Here is a 16,339-nt window from a genome sequence, read left to right on the forward strand (position 1 = left end):
AAACGGAGAGTTATTTATAGGAGTGGGAGGAATGTGAGGCCTAATTGTGCTTAGTCTATTGCTAAGTACGTAATCTGTTTGCTATTAAATTTTACAATCTTTCAGCAATATACACAGGTCCTATTTTTTTTTCTCAACAGGACTACATAAATCTGACAAAGAAAAGTTGGAATTCAGCGTTTAGAGGGTTTCAGACCTACTAATAAAAGTTAGCATTTTACAAAGGGAGGAAAATGCATTTTTAGGGATAATCAGGTATGGATCTGATTTTTAGCCCCTTCCTTTTTGTCTGTTTTTGAATTTCCTTTGAAGAGCTGTAAGGTTTGCTATGTTTACATTCTTATGCTGTCTAATTTACCCTAAGCAATCAGTTGTCAGTGTGGGAGGTAGTGTGGCCCAGAGGATAGATCACTGGACCAGAACTCAGGATATTTAGGTTCTATTTCCTGGCTCTGCCATGGGCCTGCTGGGTGATTTTGTGCAAGTCACTGTGCCTCAGTTTACACATCTGTGAATGAGGATAATGATATTGACCTTGGTTATGCACTTTGAGATCTAATGAGAAGTGCTAAATAAAAGCTAGATATGATTATTATTATTATTAGTGTGTGTATGTCATGTGCATCTCTCTAAAATACAGTTAAACTCCAGCCATGCTACAGCATTGTCATTGATAACAATTACTTCATAGCTGCAAGTCTAATTCTGCCACCTTCACTTACATTGGGTCAGATCTCGGTCAGGTCTGGCGGATCTGCCCATAATGCTCATGCATGTGTCAACTTCACCTCTGTCTCCTGCTGGTATTGGTGCACTTCTGCACAGGACAACTTCCTGCATACTGTGTTAGAGCAGCCTAAAGGCTGCAGTCACTTATGCCAGTTACAGATGACCACAGGACTTGAAAACACTGCTGAGGATTGAGGTGGTGAAGGCATGTCACAGCCATGATGGCACAGGGAAGAGAAATGGTGTACACCACCAGAGAATCACTTTTGAACTGGGATGATCCTGCCCAGGGAGGTTATGCTGGATTTAGAGCCAATTTATACTGCCAGTGCCAATGCGAAAGGGGCTGTGTTGGAAAATCAAGCCCATTCAGTGTTAGAATAGAATATGAGGGTTGGAAGGGACCTCAGGAGGTCATCTAGTCCCACCCCTGGCTCAAAGAAGGATCAATCCCCAGACAGATTTCTGCCCCAGATTCGTAAATGGCCCCCTCAAGGACTGAATTTACAAACCTGGGTTTAGCAGGCCAATGCTCAAACCACTGAGCTATACCTCCTCCTATGTATAGGTCCAGTGAACATGACACTGAAGTTCAGACTTGCCCCACTAACATCAATGGGCATGTTGCCATTAGCTTCAATGGTAACAATACAAAGCCCTCTATTAATAATTTGTTCATCTTCCCTGGCCCATTCATGCTGTGACCCCTCTGCTGAGTCTACCAACAAGGCACACACTTGACTCTCAGGTGTTCGCACCGGTCAACAGCTTCAGTGCCCTGCTCTCTCTACATGTGGACGATACCAACTCCTATCACTGGGAAATAGACACAAGTGGTGGGAACAGAATACCTAGGAGGTGTTCCCTGATTTGGATCCGAGCGGAGGATTTTGCGCCAGACTGCCGACTGTATGTCCAAGCATGTGTGGCAGTGTGAGGGGTGAGTGCTCTATACACCTGCCGATTTGGAAGAAAGTCATGTTGTGTTTATGTGGGTATATGCTCGGGTGACCATCACCACTTCCTGCTGCTTAAACCAGGAGAAGGCAGGGTGTGTCTGAGGGGTGGAGAAAGCAGTGAGGAAGGGGTGCATCATGGAAGGACAGAGGGAGTTTGGTGGAGTGAAATGGCCTTCCTGAGGGACCTTCTGCCAGTAGCTGAGTTAAAGCCATCTCCTTGCAGCTTTAACTCATGACAGGGCCGGGTGGAGGAGAAGAAGGGTGTGGTTATTTGTTTCCCAGCGGAGAATCAAGCCCATGTATGGACTCAGAGCCACCTAGGTGTCTGAGGGTCTTGGCAGAGAGGGGGCAGCTGGCTTCCATCTGGGCAGTTGCATCCTGGTAATTTCTACTGCCGCTGCTATGGCAGTACCTTGTGGTACTGTGCCCTGGTCACTGACATCTCTTTGTCCCTGATGCCCTACCTAGAGGCTGGAGCTCTGTCCATCACCCACTCCACCATGGTGGCTGGTGCCCTATGTGCCCCCTATCCCCAGCCCAGGTGCTGGCACTCTGTCATCTCCTCCACTGCACCCTAGCAGCTGGTGCATGTGCCCCTGCCCCTCCCCCAGACAGGGTATCTCTGCTGGGACCCACAGTGGCTGGAAGGTGGGACTGGGCAGTGCACAGGAGTCCTAATGGCTGCCCAGCAGCTGGTCTGATCTCGTGCACTGCAGGCCAGTGGCCTCTCCAGCCCCTGCTCTGGGTCCCCCTCTCATCTCTGTGCCCCGCACATAGGAAACATAGCTGAGTCTCCCTCTGCTCTTGCCTCCACAAGAGGTTGGGTGGGTGGAAAATGGGTGAGGGTGGAAACATGCATCATCACCCCCAATATTTCCCCTGACTTGGGCCCGCTGCCCCTGTGTGTATACTGGGAACCGTAGTGCCTTGTGTGGAGGAGGGTCCTAAGATGAGTTTGGATCTAGGCCACAGTGAATCTTAGCACCGCTGGCCTTAACCTCTCTGCCTCTGATTCGTCATCTGTGAAATGAGGATAATGCTTAACTCCTTCTCAGGCGTGTGGTGGGGATTAATTGACACTTGTGTAATACTTTGTGATGCTGGGATGAAAGGCTTTAGAGAAGTCCAAACATTTTACCCTCTAGTTCTTTATGCCTGTGTAAGCCGTTCTGTTTCATGCCCTCTCTAACTTCCCCTCGGGAGCATACCTAAGCCCACAGAAAGGCAGCACTTTACAGCTCTTCTACCTGTATGACAAAGCAGGTTGCATGTCCCTCGGCAAGAAGATGATCTTCTGTTTAAAGCAAGGATTGCTTTGAGAGGATTTTTACATTATACGGCATAGTTTTTTTTACATTATGCAGTTTCTCCTTTGTTCTCCAAGAAGAATGAATGTTAATGATGTGCCACAGTTGGCCACGCTGGTAGTGTGCTGAGGCTTTGAAAAAAAGACACCAGCCAGATCCTCATCTGGTATAAATTGGCCTAGCTCCATTGACTTTAGCTGAGGATTTGGTCCACTGTTTTCAAGTAGATGCTGCAGTTAAAACCAGCATTTTTCTGGGGTGAGGCAAGAAGCGGACAAAAATGCTGGAAGAGAAACTGTGGATTTAAACAAATGTACCTGAGTGGGTGATACATCATTCTCTTTGGTGGTCTTGGCGCTAGCTGCGGTAACCAAAATTTATCTTCTTGAGTTTGCTGAGTGTTGTCCCTAGTGGGAAACTCCCAGTATGCAATGTGATACAACTGTCAGTCTCAGCCAGGCAAAAGCTGAGCTCCTGAGCAGGCCTCTTTCGGGCTGCTTTAGATCTGTTGTCAGATCATTAGGCTTGGTCCAGCCTCAAAAGTCAGGTGGACCCAGCTAATTTGTTCAGGGTTGTGAAATATCCAACCCCTGAGCGACGTAGTTAAGCTGGCCTAACCCCCGGTGTAGACAGCACTAAGTAGCAAGCCATTGCCTCCCATGGAGGTGGATTATCTACGCCAATGAGAGAACCTCCTGTTGGTGTAGGTAGTGTCTACACTAAATTGTTACAATGCCGCAGCTGTGCTGCTCTAGTGTTTCAAGGGTAGACAAGCCTTTACTTTGCTGAACGTTCAATTCATCTTTTGCAAAAGAAGGTACCTCTCACATCCACAAGATCCCAGTGTTAGTTTTACAGCTCAGATAGGTCCCCTTGGAAAATATCCTGAGTGTTCACTAGCCCATTCACTAATGTTTCTTATTCCTCTTTATCATGATGACATTAAGGAACCATCTGACTACGTTCGCTCACCTATCAAAAAATTACTTTACCAGGCTGAACAGAGTTTGCCAAGATTAGCGTAGAGAATGTTGTGTACAGACTATTGTTATTATCTGTTTGTATTATGGGAGTGCCCTGTGGAGATTCCCTAATCTAACCTGTGCTCAGTGCTGTATAGGAAGAGACTGTCCCTGCCTTGAATCATAGATTATTAGGGTTTGAAAGGACCTCATCTAGTCCAACCCCCTGCTCAAAGCAGGACCAATCCCCAAAGTGCCCCCTCAAGAATTGAACGCACAACCCTGGGTTTAGTGGGCAACGCTCAAACAACTGAGCTATCCCTCCCCCCAAGAGTTTACAGGAACTGAGGTACAGAGTGACTCACCCAAGACAAAACAGATAATCAGTCGCAGAGCTGGGAACTGAGGCCAGATATCGTGAGTCGCAGTCCAGCGTCTTAATCACAAGCCCGTCCTTCACCTCCAGGTGTAACTAGTGCTACTTCACTACGTAAAACCGACTGGCTGCCTCGGCTCAAACCCTATATCCCCAAACTTTCCTCTGTCATCCCAGCACACAAACATCCAGGAATAAAGGGATCAAAGGATCACTGATGTCAGTCAGTGTTTGGGCCTGAGTCATCATCTAATTGCCCATTGGGTGTTTTCATGGAAGTGAGAGACACTCCCCCTGCCCCATTTTGCTTATTTACCTTACAGTTTCTTCTCTTCGCCCCCCAAATAAATTAACTGTTGCTGCAAAAACCCCATTCCCCACGCCACCCAATAGCTAATGCTTTGGCAGTGGAAGGGAGGTGGAACTGTACGTTGTCAGTTATCAGGGTTCTGTTAGACCATAAAGGAAACAATGGTTTATGCCGTGGCATTTTGGGCATTCATAGGATAAACAGGAGAAATTGCAAGAGAGGTATCTGTAGTGAGATGCTTAAATTCTAGTCCAGAGTGAATATCAAACTGGCTGCCAGTTGGTGACTGGCCATTCAGATGCATAGGCCAACTTGCAGCTGGCTCACACTCATCCCTCCCAGACTTTGTTGCTGGACAGTGAGGGAACGGTGTTTTACAGCAGCAATTAATTTATTCCTGGGGTAAACAGTAGACATTGAAGGGTAATTATGGCAAGAAGTTTGCTTTCTATTTCAGTTTGAATAACTCTCTAGCAGCCAGTTGGCTGCTAGCCTTTTAAAGCTGTAAGGCCAGTTGGCAACTGGCCCATGCTTGTCGCTCTGAGGCTTTGCAGATGTGAGGAAAGGGTAGGAATGGTGATTTAAAAACAAACAAACAAACAAACAACCACCAGTCAATCTATCATCTAATCTAGCCAGTTGAATGCCTGAACTTGTATCTATTGAAAATGGGGCATGGAGGATGAGAGTTCACTGGTTGAAGCTTAGTGTGAAAAACAGTGAGGTTATGTTGGTAGGATGGGAAAGCAATCGGAGACTACGGTGAGGACAATACCTACCCCTTTTATTGAGTATATGAGCTCACCATTTGTTACTAGTGTTCATAGTCTGAAGGATACTGTTTGGTTATCATCTGTTAGTTGATAATATGACAGTGGAATCAAGTGAGGTCTTTTTTCCATCTTCATCTGACCAAGAGGTTGTGACTATTGAATGTCAGTATGTTGCTACCATGACTGATGCCTTTGTCACCCCAAGACTATACTTCTACAATAGATGGTAGATGGGGCTTTGCCTTCAGGGTGTACTTCTGCCTGAAAAAATAATCAATGGGATATTATAGCCCTCTGACCTCAGCCAGCCCAGAATGTGTCCCCAGGGTCACTATAGAAGTTAGTGCTGTTATTCTGGATTTGTCCAACCTAACATTGTCAATATGTAACCTAAACTGCACATACTTAGCTTTTCTAACCTTTCTTCATGAGTCACTCATTACAGGCCTCTTACTGTTCTCTGAACTATCGATGAATACATTTAGGCTGGAAGTTAGAAGAAGGTACTAACCATCAGAAAAACAAGATTCTGCAACAGTCTTCCAATATGATGTGTGTAGGGCGGCAAACAATCTAACTGGTTTTAAGATGGAGCTTGATACATTTATGAATCAGATTATATGACGAGGTTGCCTCTGATAGCCGGGGAATGGACTCAGTGATTCAGGAGGTTCCTTTCAGTCCTATGTTCCTATGAACTCCCACCAGTTTGTAGCATCCTTCTTTTAATGTGCTGCCCAGAGTTGAATGCCATATACTAGGTGACGTCTGACAGAAATGTCTAGAGAAGGAAAATTATCTCCCTCTTGTATTACATGATACAACCCACAACTGAATTGGTCTTTATCTTGTAACAGGATCACAGTACGGATTCATGGCTAAGTGTACTGCTCACTGACACCCATGAGTCTCTTCCTTTTTCACTGCTTTCCGTTGCTTGCATTTTTCCAAATGATACTAGTTTCTGTCAAGATTCTCTTATGTCATTTCACTGTCCTCACTGGTATTTGCAACTCCTTTTAATTAGTATCATCTGCAAGTTTCATTTACCATGCTCCCTCCGTCAGATGATTTGTGATATTACGTAAAACCCAGAGATAAATAAAACACCTAAAGCTCAGCATATTGCTTTAGTCCACTTGATAACGTTTCTAATCAAGCTAATTTGAATTAATTTTTCAATAAGATAGTGTAGCAACTGTTTTGTTAAAACCCAAATATATAACGACATCTACTATGCTTCCTTTGTCCACTAACATTGTGAATCTACCAAAAAATGTAATCATATCTTTGTGCAAGATTTAATCTTTACAAACCTATGGGATCTGGGTGAGGGTACCTTCATGTAGGGAGGAGTTTGTGATTAAGAAATTCTTTAAACCAGCCTATTGCTCTATTTGGTGGAGGCTGCTATAGCTTTGCGGTTAAGAGCACCTGCGCCACCGTGGGGTGGAGAACTGGGGAACAATGTAGGATTAGTTCCTTTGGCTCACCTCCAGCCTGTCTAGACCCCATCCCCATACACCCTTTTCACAATGCTATGTGAGTAGCATCCCGTGAAGTGCTATAAAATCCTGTTCTGTTTTATGGCTTGTTATTTAGGTGACGGCTTGCTTTTACTCCCACTGACTTTAATATGAGCATGATTGTACATTAGCTGAATTGTTTTTTATATACTGGCTAATTATTAGCTCTTCCAAAAGGCCTTTCACCTCTGCTGTCTTGAGCAATGGATATCATAACATCTCTATAACACATCTGCCAAGGTCTTATGCACACACCAACTGAGATTCTATTTGTTACAATAGCTTCCCAATGGGGGAGGCACTATTGTAGGATTATTATAGGAACTTTATTCCAGCCCTTTCTGAAAGTAGAGTTCTTAGAGAGAACAGGATATATGGAGAACTGCTTTAAGCCTGAATGTTGCATTGTTTTGGTTCTCTCTTTTTATGCTCAAAGACTGACCGCTGTTTTATATTGATTCTTATAGCACTCTCCTCACGCTGGTAGCTGACCACCCTCTAGCAGTTCATTAGGTGATATGACTAACATCTGTCATGAATGGGTTGTCCTCTCTCTCATACTCTCCCCAGAGAGAAAATTGTATGTGCACCAGGTTTTGTTTTGGGCGTTTTAAGGGTCCATGCTGCTCTGTGTTTATGTTAGACAGGACATGATGAAGAAATGCACCTTGCACTTGGATGGTCCGTAGTACCTTTGAGAGTTTGTTCCACAATCTTGGGCCATCCCTTGAGAAGACAAGCTTTACCCTCATGCTACAAAGTTCTATTGTACCTGAGAGGAGGAGATACCCACAGTTTTCACTCCACAATTTAAGATGATCTTTTAGATGTATTAAGCCCAAGGACCAAGACCCTTGAACTTAACTCGCTGTTCTGTGGGATCCAGTGTAAAGAGCAGAGGACAGGTTTGATGTGCTCATGGTAGCTCATGTTGCTCAGGAGATGTGCTGCAGCATTCTGCACTAGCTGGCATTTCCTAAGCTTCTTTGGGTTCCTGGCCAGTATATTGCACTGCTGTAGTCCAGCCAGGAGGTGATAAAGGCATGTAAGCCAAAAGAGGGATCACTTTGCTAGCATTTCATCCAGCCTGTTCTTGCACTCCTCTAGTAGTAGAGGCTCAAAGACGGGGAAAGATTATGCTCTCAGTTAAGGGTGTGAAACCCTGAGTCATTCCTTGAAGCACTGTCGCAGTCACATCAGAGATGTGAGCCCAGACCATAGGATCTTTTGTGTCAGATCTGGCTACTGAGATTTGGAATATAGGGGAAGGACTTGCCAACGTGTATGGAAGTCAGTTTCAGATACAAACTAAATCAGGAGCAGAAGGGTGCCTGATATAACAGAATTCACTAGCTTGCCGTATTTTTGCATGGGACATGCAAAACCTAGAAAAAGATGGCAGCTGAATAGGAATTCATTGCATACGAACACATATAGCATACAGCTATATTATAAACTGATATGCAGTGAAGTGGATTATTTTCATGAAAGTGTGGCTGTAAATCTCAAACATGCTGCTCAAGGTAAAGACCCCTTGGATATGTTCTGTCAATTGGGCATCACTTTGTGAAATTTATTATTTTTGAAGAATTCAGGACATATTTTAGGCTGTTCCAGACTTTTCTGGCTGTCTGGATTTTCTCAATTTTATGTCTCCCTCCGCCCCCCCTTTTTTTTGCACTTGTTTAACCTCTTACGTGGATGCAATTTAAACATATAAACAAACAAACTGGAACAAATCTAGCAAAGAAAATGCCAAAAGAAAAAAAAGTTTCTCTCACAGTTATTAACACATACTCTATCAAATGCGTTTGTCCTTCAAAAATAAGCAGCTGGGTAAACCATTAGGAGGCTGCTACGGACTCAGCCTAGCCAAAATATGTTATTTTACTGGCTTAAATTTCCTTGATGTAAAATAAATGTAAGTTAAACTGCTATTATTGCAGATACTACCATTGCTTATATAGGAGCTAATCTTGATCTAGGCAGATTACATTCCTTCCTAAATCTATCTGATACCAGAGCATGAGCTGAGCGTGTTAACACACGATACGGCACATCTTTCTAGAAACAGACATTACGGATAGGATAGAACTCATAGGTCATCCAGTTCATCTACCATCCAGAAAGACTTTTTCCCTACAGTATATTTATTTTCTAGTGTACATTTTACTGTCTAATCTAATTGAAAAGGTCCCAAATAAAGGGATTTTTACCATTTTCCTTATAAGACCGCTTGATTGATTAGTGTAGTTTCACTGATATTCATGCTAAGTTTCCCCTAACTTAATTCATTTCAGAACTTCTGCTTTCCCCCTCTTTTAGCACCCTGAGCAATTTGTCTCCTTCCCCAGTTATTATTCACCTACAGTCTCACAGGGTGTGAAAGTCGGTTTACAAGGGAATTTAAGAAGGCAAGGTCCCCATCCTGATTTTCAGAGGTGCTGAACACTCTCATCCCCTAGTAACGTCAAAGGAAGTTGGGGACACTGGGTATCTTGCAGGATCAGGCCCAAAGCTAGACAAAGAGGTTGGCAATGGAGGTAACATAATGTCGTTTGAAGATGCATCACTGAGGTTCAGACATGTATCTTATAGCTTCACAATTCCTTTTAGTATGTCATAAAATAATGTTAATTTAATCATTATCCCCCCTGTACTCCATACTCAACTATTAGCCATGCTACTCAACACAGAGCTCCTACAATCTCCTTTAAGTCATGTCCTGCTTAGTCATTCTATTGCTCCTCTCTGGACTACTTCCATCAATCTTGGATATTTCTGTCTTGGGCCCTTGGTGTTTCTCTGTCCTCAACAGCATTTGCTGCTCCTCTCTTGTTTTAATCATCAGTGACTTTCAGTCACCCGCCGCTTGCTCCAGATCATCAATAAAGATGGGAATTAAGAACACACCCAATACTGATCTCCCTCCTCACTCCAGTTTGACACCAACTCTTTTCAACTCTTGAGAACTAGTAGACTCATGTTAACTGGCTTATTTCAAATACCTCCCTGTCTGGTTGTCACACACAGTGTGTGTCATTTTTGTCACTTTCTTCCCCCATGCTCATCATTACATTTTGCGGTGATGTAAAAATTGGTCTTGTTGTCCTTAACTCTGAGGAGATGTCAGATAGCTGACCTTATTCAGAATGGGTGAAATTCACATCCCAGTGTAGGCAGTCTGTACAAGTCTGAAGGCCTCACTTAACTTCTTACAATGGGACTTGAGCAGGTGTGGAAGCGGACCTTATGAGGCCCCTTTGCCTAGCGATGAATTTCACTCGATCACAGCCCTGAAAACTAAATCGGAGTGAATCTGTGTGATGAAGTAGACTGCAATCTCAGGAAATTACTCTCTTTTACAAATCTGATTCCTTTCAGGGATCCTGAGAGTTAGTTGGCTGGGATACAGGACTATTCAGTATCCAGTATCGTTGTTGGTCCAGGTCTGCCTATCTCTCCATCCATCCTAAGCCCATCAACATCCCATACATCAAACAACCACTACCATTGTACATGGCACCCTGTGGAAAATCTCAACGCAGGGTAACCAAGAAACAACAGGGACGGAAAGTTTGCTTCCACCTGCTCAAATGAACCCTTTTAGTCAATTTTCAGGTATACAACCCTACCTCGATATAACGCCACCTGATATAACACGAATTCAGATATAACAAGGTAAAGCAGTGCTCTGGGGGGAGCGGGGGCATGGGGCTGCGCACTCTGGTGGATCAAAGCAAGTTCAATATAACATGGTTTCACCTATAATGTGGTAAGGTTTTTTGGCTCCCAAACACAGCGTTATATCGAGGTAGAGGTGTATTACTCCCTCTGGACGCCATCCTCAGTTGCTGATGCCTTCTAGCCCTACAGCTAACTGATGAGTGGAACCACAGCCAGCAGAACCAGAGAGATTGGCTTCAACAGCATGAGCTGAGCAGCAAAAGTGAATCGCATCCTTACAACATATGCTGTTTTGCAATCTCATTGTTTTTGGACTTCCCTTTCAAAAGGAGGCATGGCAGTGACCAATTACTCATCATTTCAACAGATGAGACAATTAAGCCATCTTTGCCTTTTAAAAATAACCACATTTTATTTAGGTTTTAATTATAAAGGTCAAGAGTAGTGTAAGTTTAGAAAACCAGAAACATAATCTGGGTCAGCGTTGGCCAGTCTGCTTTGTATCATGTGTTAAATTGGCTAAATTGAGAAGAACAGATGGCTATAGGCATTTGTTTTATTTTTTTGTAAATAATCAATTATAAAACAAATGATTTCAATTGCCTCCTTTAGTGTTGTTCATGGAGGATCTGTGCATCCAAGCTAGCATGCTATTTATTATCATCATTTTAGGGGCTTGTTCATACATGCATAAAATGCCAAATATTAGCTGGGCTGCAGAAAGAAAGGGCCAGGTGACAGTTTTTCATATCTGCACATGTTTGTGGTTTGAATATGCTAGTGCAGAATTTTCCAATGCTCCTGCAATTAATTATATTGCAGGAATTATTTATTCAGTATGTTTTCAACTTTCTCTCTGCTAAAACATTTTGAGGATAGGGAGTTTCTTAAATTGGAGCTAATGGCTCATTGTGCTCATAGTTAGTTTAGCTTTCTCATTCCTTCTCAACAAGGCAGACACATTTACCAGCCAGCTTTCATCTTTGCTAGCTTCTGCTTTAAGGTCCCAACCCTGCAAAGACTCTTGAGTGTGCTTAACTTTATCATAAAGTGAAGTCAATGGGGCTTCTCACAGTAAAGTTAAGCATATGCCTAGGTCTTTGCATGGTTGGGGCCTATGTTCATGTTCCTCTCATAGCACATCCTTCTGGTACTCCGAGACTCATGAGACATTAGTTTGATGTCTGATGTCTGCATTACAATGACATCATCTCTCAAACATACTGTGTTCCTGCAACTGATACCCTTCATTCCCAAGCCAGAAGAGAAGGGTGAGATAGAGACTTATTTTAAATCCTAAATGGGCTTCTGTAAATGGATAAAATATCTTTTAAAATAAAGACAATCTAGCAGATAATGGAGAAACAGGTTTAGTAATCGGAGCACAGATTTTAGGTCCCGGAACCACTATTTCTCCATTACTAATTTCTCCCTATTGTTACTCACACCTTCTTGTCAACTGTCTGTAATGGGCCACTCTCTTATCACTTCAAAAGTGATTTTTCCTCCCTTGGTGTTCTACTGTTAATTGATTTATCTCATTAGATTGACCTCATACTTGGTAAAGCAAACCCCATCCTTTCATGTATTTATACCTGCTCCTGTATCTTTTACTTCATACATCTGATGAAGTGGGTTCTAGCCCACGAGAGCTTATGCCCAAATAAATCTGTTAGTCTCTAAGGTGCCACAAGGACTGCTTGTTGTTTTTGCACTGCAGCATAGTTATAATATGCTATACCAGACAGGGGCAATGATATGCAGCGGGCCAGATTCTGATACTTACCCACAAATCACAATCAAAATCAATGAAAATCACAGTCAAAATCAATTACTCATGAAGTAAGGTGTTAGTCAGCATGAGAAAGGGAATCAAAATCTGGCCCTATGAGATTGATTTCAAACACGGTGGGTTAGTTAATCAGAGAGACCTACCAAAATCCTTAACGAAAATCCTGTTGAGGAACAACAAGACCTCAGCCAGGGCATAAAAGGAAATGCTGTTCCATGACAACTGAAAATTCTGTGCCATGGCATGTGCTCGAGCTACTAATCTACACTCAGCTCCAGGAAGCATGTGTATTACAAAAACAGAAGGCCAGGCTAATGCCCTTGACATGGGCACTACCCCAGGATATTTTGTTAGAATATTTCTGGCCTATCCCTGTATCAACTCACTGTGAAGCTTAGAAAGCCCTTTTGGTTTGATCACTAACTGTCTCTGGAGCAATCTGCCATTTATTTTGTTTTTCCCCTTTGTAGGCAAATACAAAATGTTAAGTTTCTATGTGTGACTTTAGAGCATTAAATATGCCTTCCATTTTCAGTGAGAGCTATTAATATTCATAATGCATTGGCAACTGAGAAGGAAGATACATCTCTGCTAGCTGGAACAACAAAGGTAGCAAAGCAAATAATGCCTTCTTTTTGAAGAAGAGATACCCAAACTGTAATAGACAAGTTTACTTTTCTTTACTAGGAAAGCATGAATCACCACTTAAAATCGCTTATGAAAATCTGATCAAATTTAAGATTAGTTTCTCATGGTTTTGCTGAGGAATCTGAGATATTTCCATTCGGAAAAGAATTATTTCTTTAACCTTCTCAATGTTAGTTTGTTCAGGATTATTTTTTTGTTGTATAATGAAGGTTAACCAAAGGTAAGGCATGCAAATATATGAAAGGGAAGTGAAATGGGGAAAGAACAGAAAGCAAAGACAGGTGGATGGATAAATCAGGCATTGTGAACTAGGCAGACAGCTTATGGAAACTGGTGTTCAAAACTGATTAGCTTTCTGATTACTGTGTAAAAATATTTCATATCATGGTAAATGGAATGATTCTCCATCCTATCAACTGGATTTCAACTACAGCTATAAAGAGAAAGTTATTTGGACAAAGGTTTCAATAGTTATCTATTAAAATGTGATAGTATCTCACCTATACAGTATATGAAATATGAATCAAAACATTAATAGAACAATAATTATGACTCTAGTACGATAGTGATCATTGCTGTGTTTTACATACATGATACTAGAGCACCTTTCAACCCAAAACACTTTACAAATCAAGAGTCATATTGTACTACCCCTTTTTTGGGAATTCTGGTCCCTCTATGCCTCATACCATCTCCTGCTTATGGGGCCACAGTCCAACAAGAAAAGAAAGGACAGATGTTTTGAAAAGAAGGTTGCTCTGCGCGGAAGTATGGTCTATTAGTTAAGGTACAGGGGAGGGATTTAGAAGACCTGGGTTTGATTTCCAGCTCAGTTACAGACTTCCTGTGTGACCTTGGGCAAGTCCTTTCATCTCTCCATTCCTCTGTTCCATACTTGTACAATGGGAATGATCGTTCTTCCTTTCTCCCATATTTTGTCTGTTTAGGTCTCTATGATCTTCAGGGTGGGGGCTGTGTCTTACTGTGTGTACATACACTGCCTAGCACAGTGGGCCTGATCTTGGTGGAGTCCTCTTGCCACAATAAGAATTCCATCTACCCTCAGTCTAGGATTGGAGCTTGGGAAGGCAGAAGCTTCAGACAAAGAACTTCAGGCCAAATTCATCTCTCAGTGAGGCCTGTATTATTCAGGCACAAATAAGAGGAAAATTCAGTTTGGAGGAAGGGGAACCATGTTTTTTACTGGACAGTCTCTAAATTCCAGCAATTTTATTCCTGCTTTGGGATTTCTAATGGCTTGTCTACAGTAACAATTAGTTCGTGGCAAGCTGGGATGTGAATCTACCCTTCACTAGCCTGCCACAGACTAGTTGTCTGTGTGGACCCTGAGGACATGCATTGAGATTCCGTTAATACACTTTTTATCTAGTCCTCTTTGAAACAAGACTAGAGCAGAGCACAGTCCGTGGCAGGCTAGTGTGGGGTAGGATTCACGCTCTGTCTTGCTGCAAACTAAACGTTCATGTAGACAAGCCCTAAGTCTTTGGTAATTTTGTTTCTTGGTTTGGGTTTCTCTTGCTCATCTTTAAAGATTTCCCCCCCATGACTGTCCTTCTATGTATAAACTCTTGTCTTTGGGCAAAGTATCAACAAGCACCAGCTGGACTGCAACAATGCTGTTGCACAGTGCCACAAAACCAATCTGTCCGTGTAGAGGAGGACTATGATGTTAAGTACCCTTTTCATTTCAGGCCCATAAAAGGCAACACCCATCTGTCTTCATTTGAAATATACTTCCAGATGCTAGAGCACTAAGCCAAACCTCACCTATCCCTGATATGGCGGTGGTCATTTACTAAAGCTTCTTTTGGATAAACAGAGCATTTAGCCAGCCACATCTAATCAATTGTGCTGAGCAATCACATCAGAAATGAAGAGGAAGCTGCATATGTGGAATATTTGATGCAGAGGGTGAATAATAATTCCATGTAAAAAGTAACGTGCTGTTTTCAGATACTGCTCTTCAAAGGACACGAAGAAGAGAAAGACAAAAAATAAAATGAAGCTACATTTTTAAGAATATGGATTTTCCTCCCACCCCATCCCCCACTCACATAGTGAGAAGCATACAGGAGCTGCCAATGGCACAAAAACAGTCTGACCGTTTTCAGAATTTCAGTCACCTCTTAAACACTTAGATGCTGTATTGAGTGAAAACCCATTTTCAGAAGAGTTTCCAAGGAAGCAGAAAGTTTCCACACCCTAAATCTTACATTCAAACAAATGGAAACTAGGTTATTGCTGCCAAACAGTTTGAATTGTTGTATTACAGCCTGTTGAATGTTATATTCTCTAATAAAAATGTGAACATGCTATATTAAAATATGCAAATACACATTTCTTTCTTTTTTTCTTTCTTTGGCCTATGTTATGAAGGAGATCAGGCTACATGACCATAATGGTCTCTTCTGGCCTTAAAATGTATGAAAACCCAGGAAGGAACATGACCAACATCAAAAATGGCCTGGATAAGATGCTTGGTACACCCAACTTCTCATAAGCAACTAGTGGTGTGTGTGTAGGTCGGTGGGGGGAATATTGTATAATTTTTTATTGTATTCTTGGTTTTAAATGCCACCTGTGGGCTAGATTTTGCACAGTACCATGCAGTGTAAGTGTGAGGTGATGAATGGGACACAGAATTCTGATCCTGCAGTGAAGATCATGATAATCCACTGCTACATGGCCAGCCAGCTACTCTTCTCTGGTAGCAAGAGTAGGCCTAAAGTGGGAAGGTACAGCCAGGCACCTTCTTGGCAAGATGAGGATGGCACTCATGATCCACAAAGGATGTGGCTTTTCACCATATGCCATGCAGCATAGTGGATTGACCTACATCAGTTTTTAGCCATTAGGCAAAGGTGTACATGACAATGATAGCTGCTAACCAGTAGGGAACTGGCCACCAAAGTGTCTCAAACACCTCCACCCTCTCTTTTTTTACCATGTGATTTTATGGGTGAATGGATGCACAAAGGAGTTGAAATTTGTTACTGAAATTCAGTGTGGAGGACAATGCTTAAGTTCAACTTTCCTCATGCCCTCTTGTAGCCTTCACTTGTGTCAGGGCACCTCAACCTTGCACATCTTGCACTGCTCCATGCTGCTCAAGAATTTGCAGGAACAGTGTCACAATCTGCCAAGATGGTTAGGAAGGGTGAGTTTAATTGCCAGATCAGTGCCTCTAGTTGGCCAGGTATGAGGCTTGACGAGTTCCAAAGCATGACAAAAAAAGTGAGCAAGATCTGA

The sequence above is a fragment of the Gopherus flavomarginatus genome, chromosome 12, assembly GCF_025201925.1.
Source record: "Gopherus flavomarginatus isolate rGopFla2 chromosome 12, rGopFla2.mat.asm, whole genome shotgun sequence".
NCBI classification, from domain to species: domain Eukaryota; kingdom Metazoa; phylum Chordata; order Testudines; family Testudinidae; genus Gopherus; species Gopherus flavomarginatus.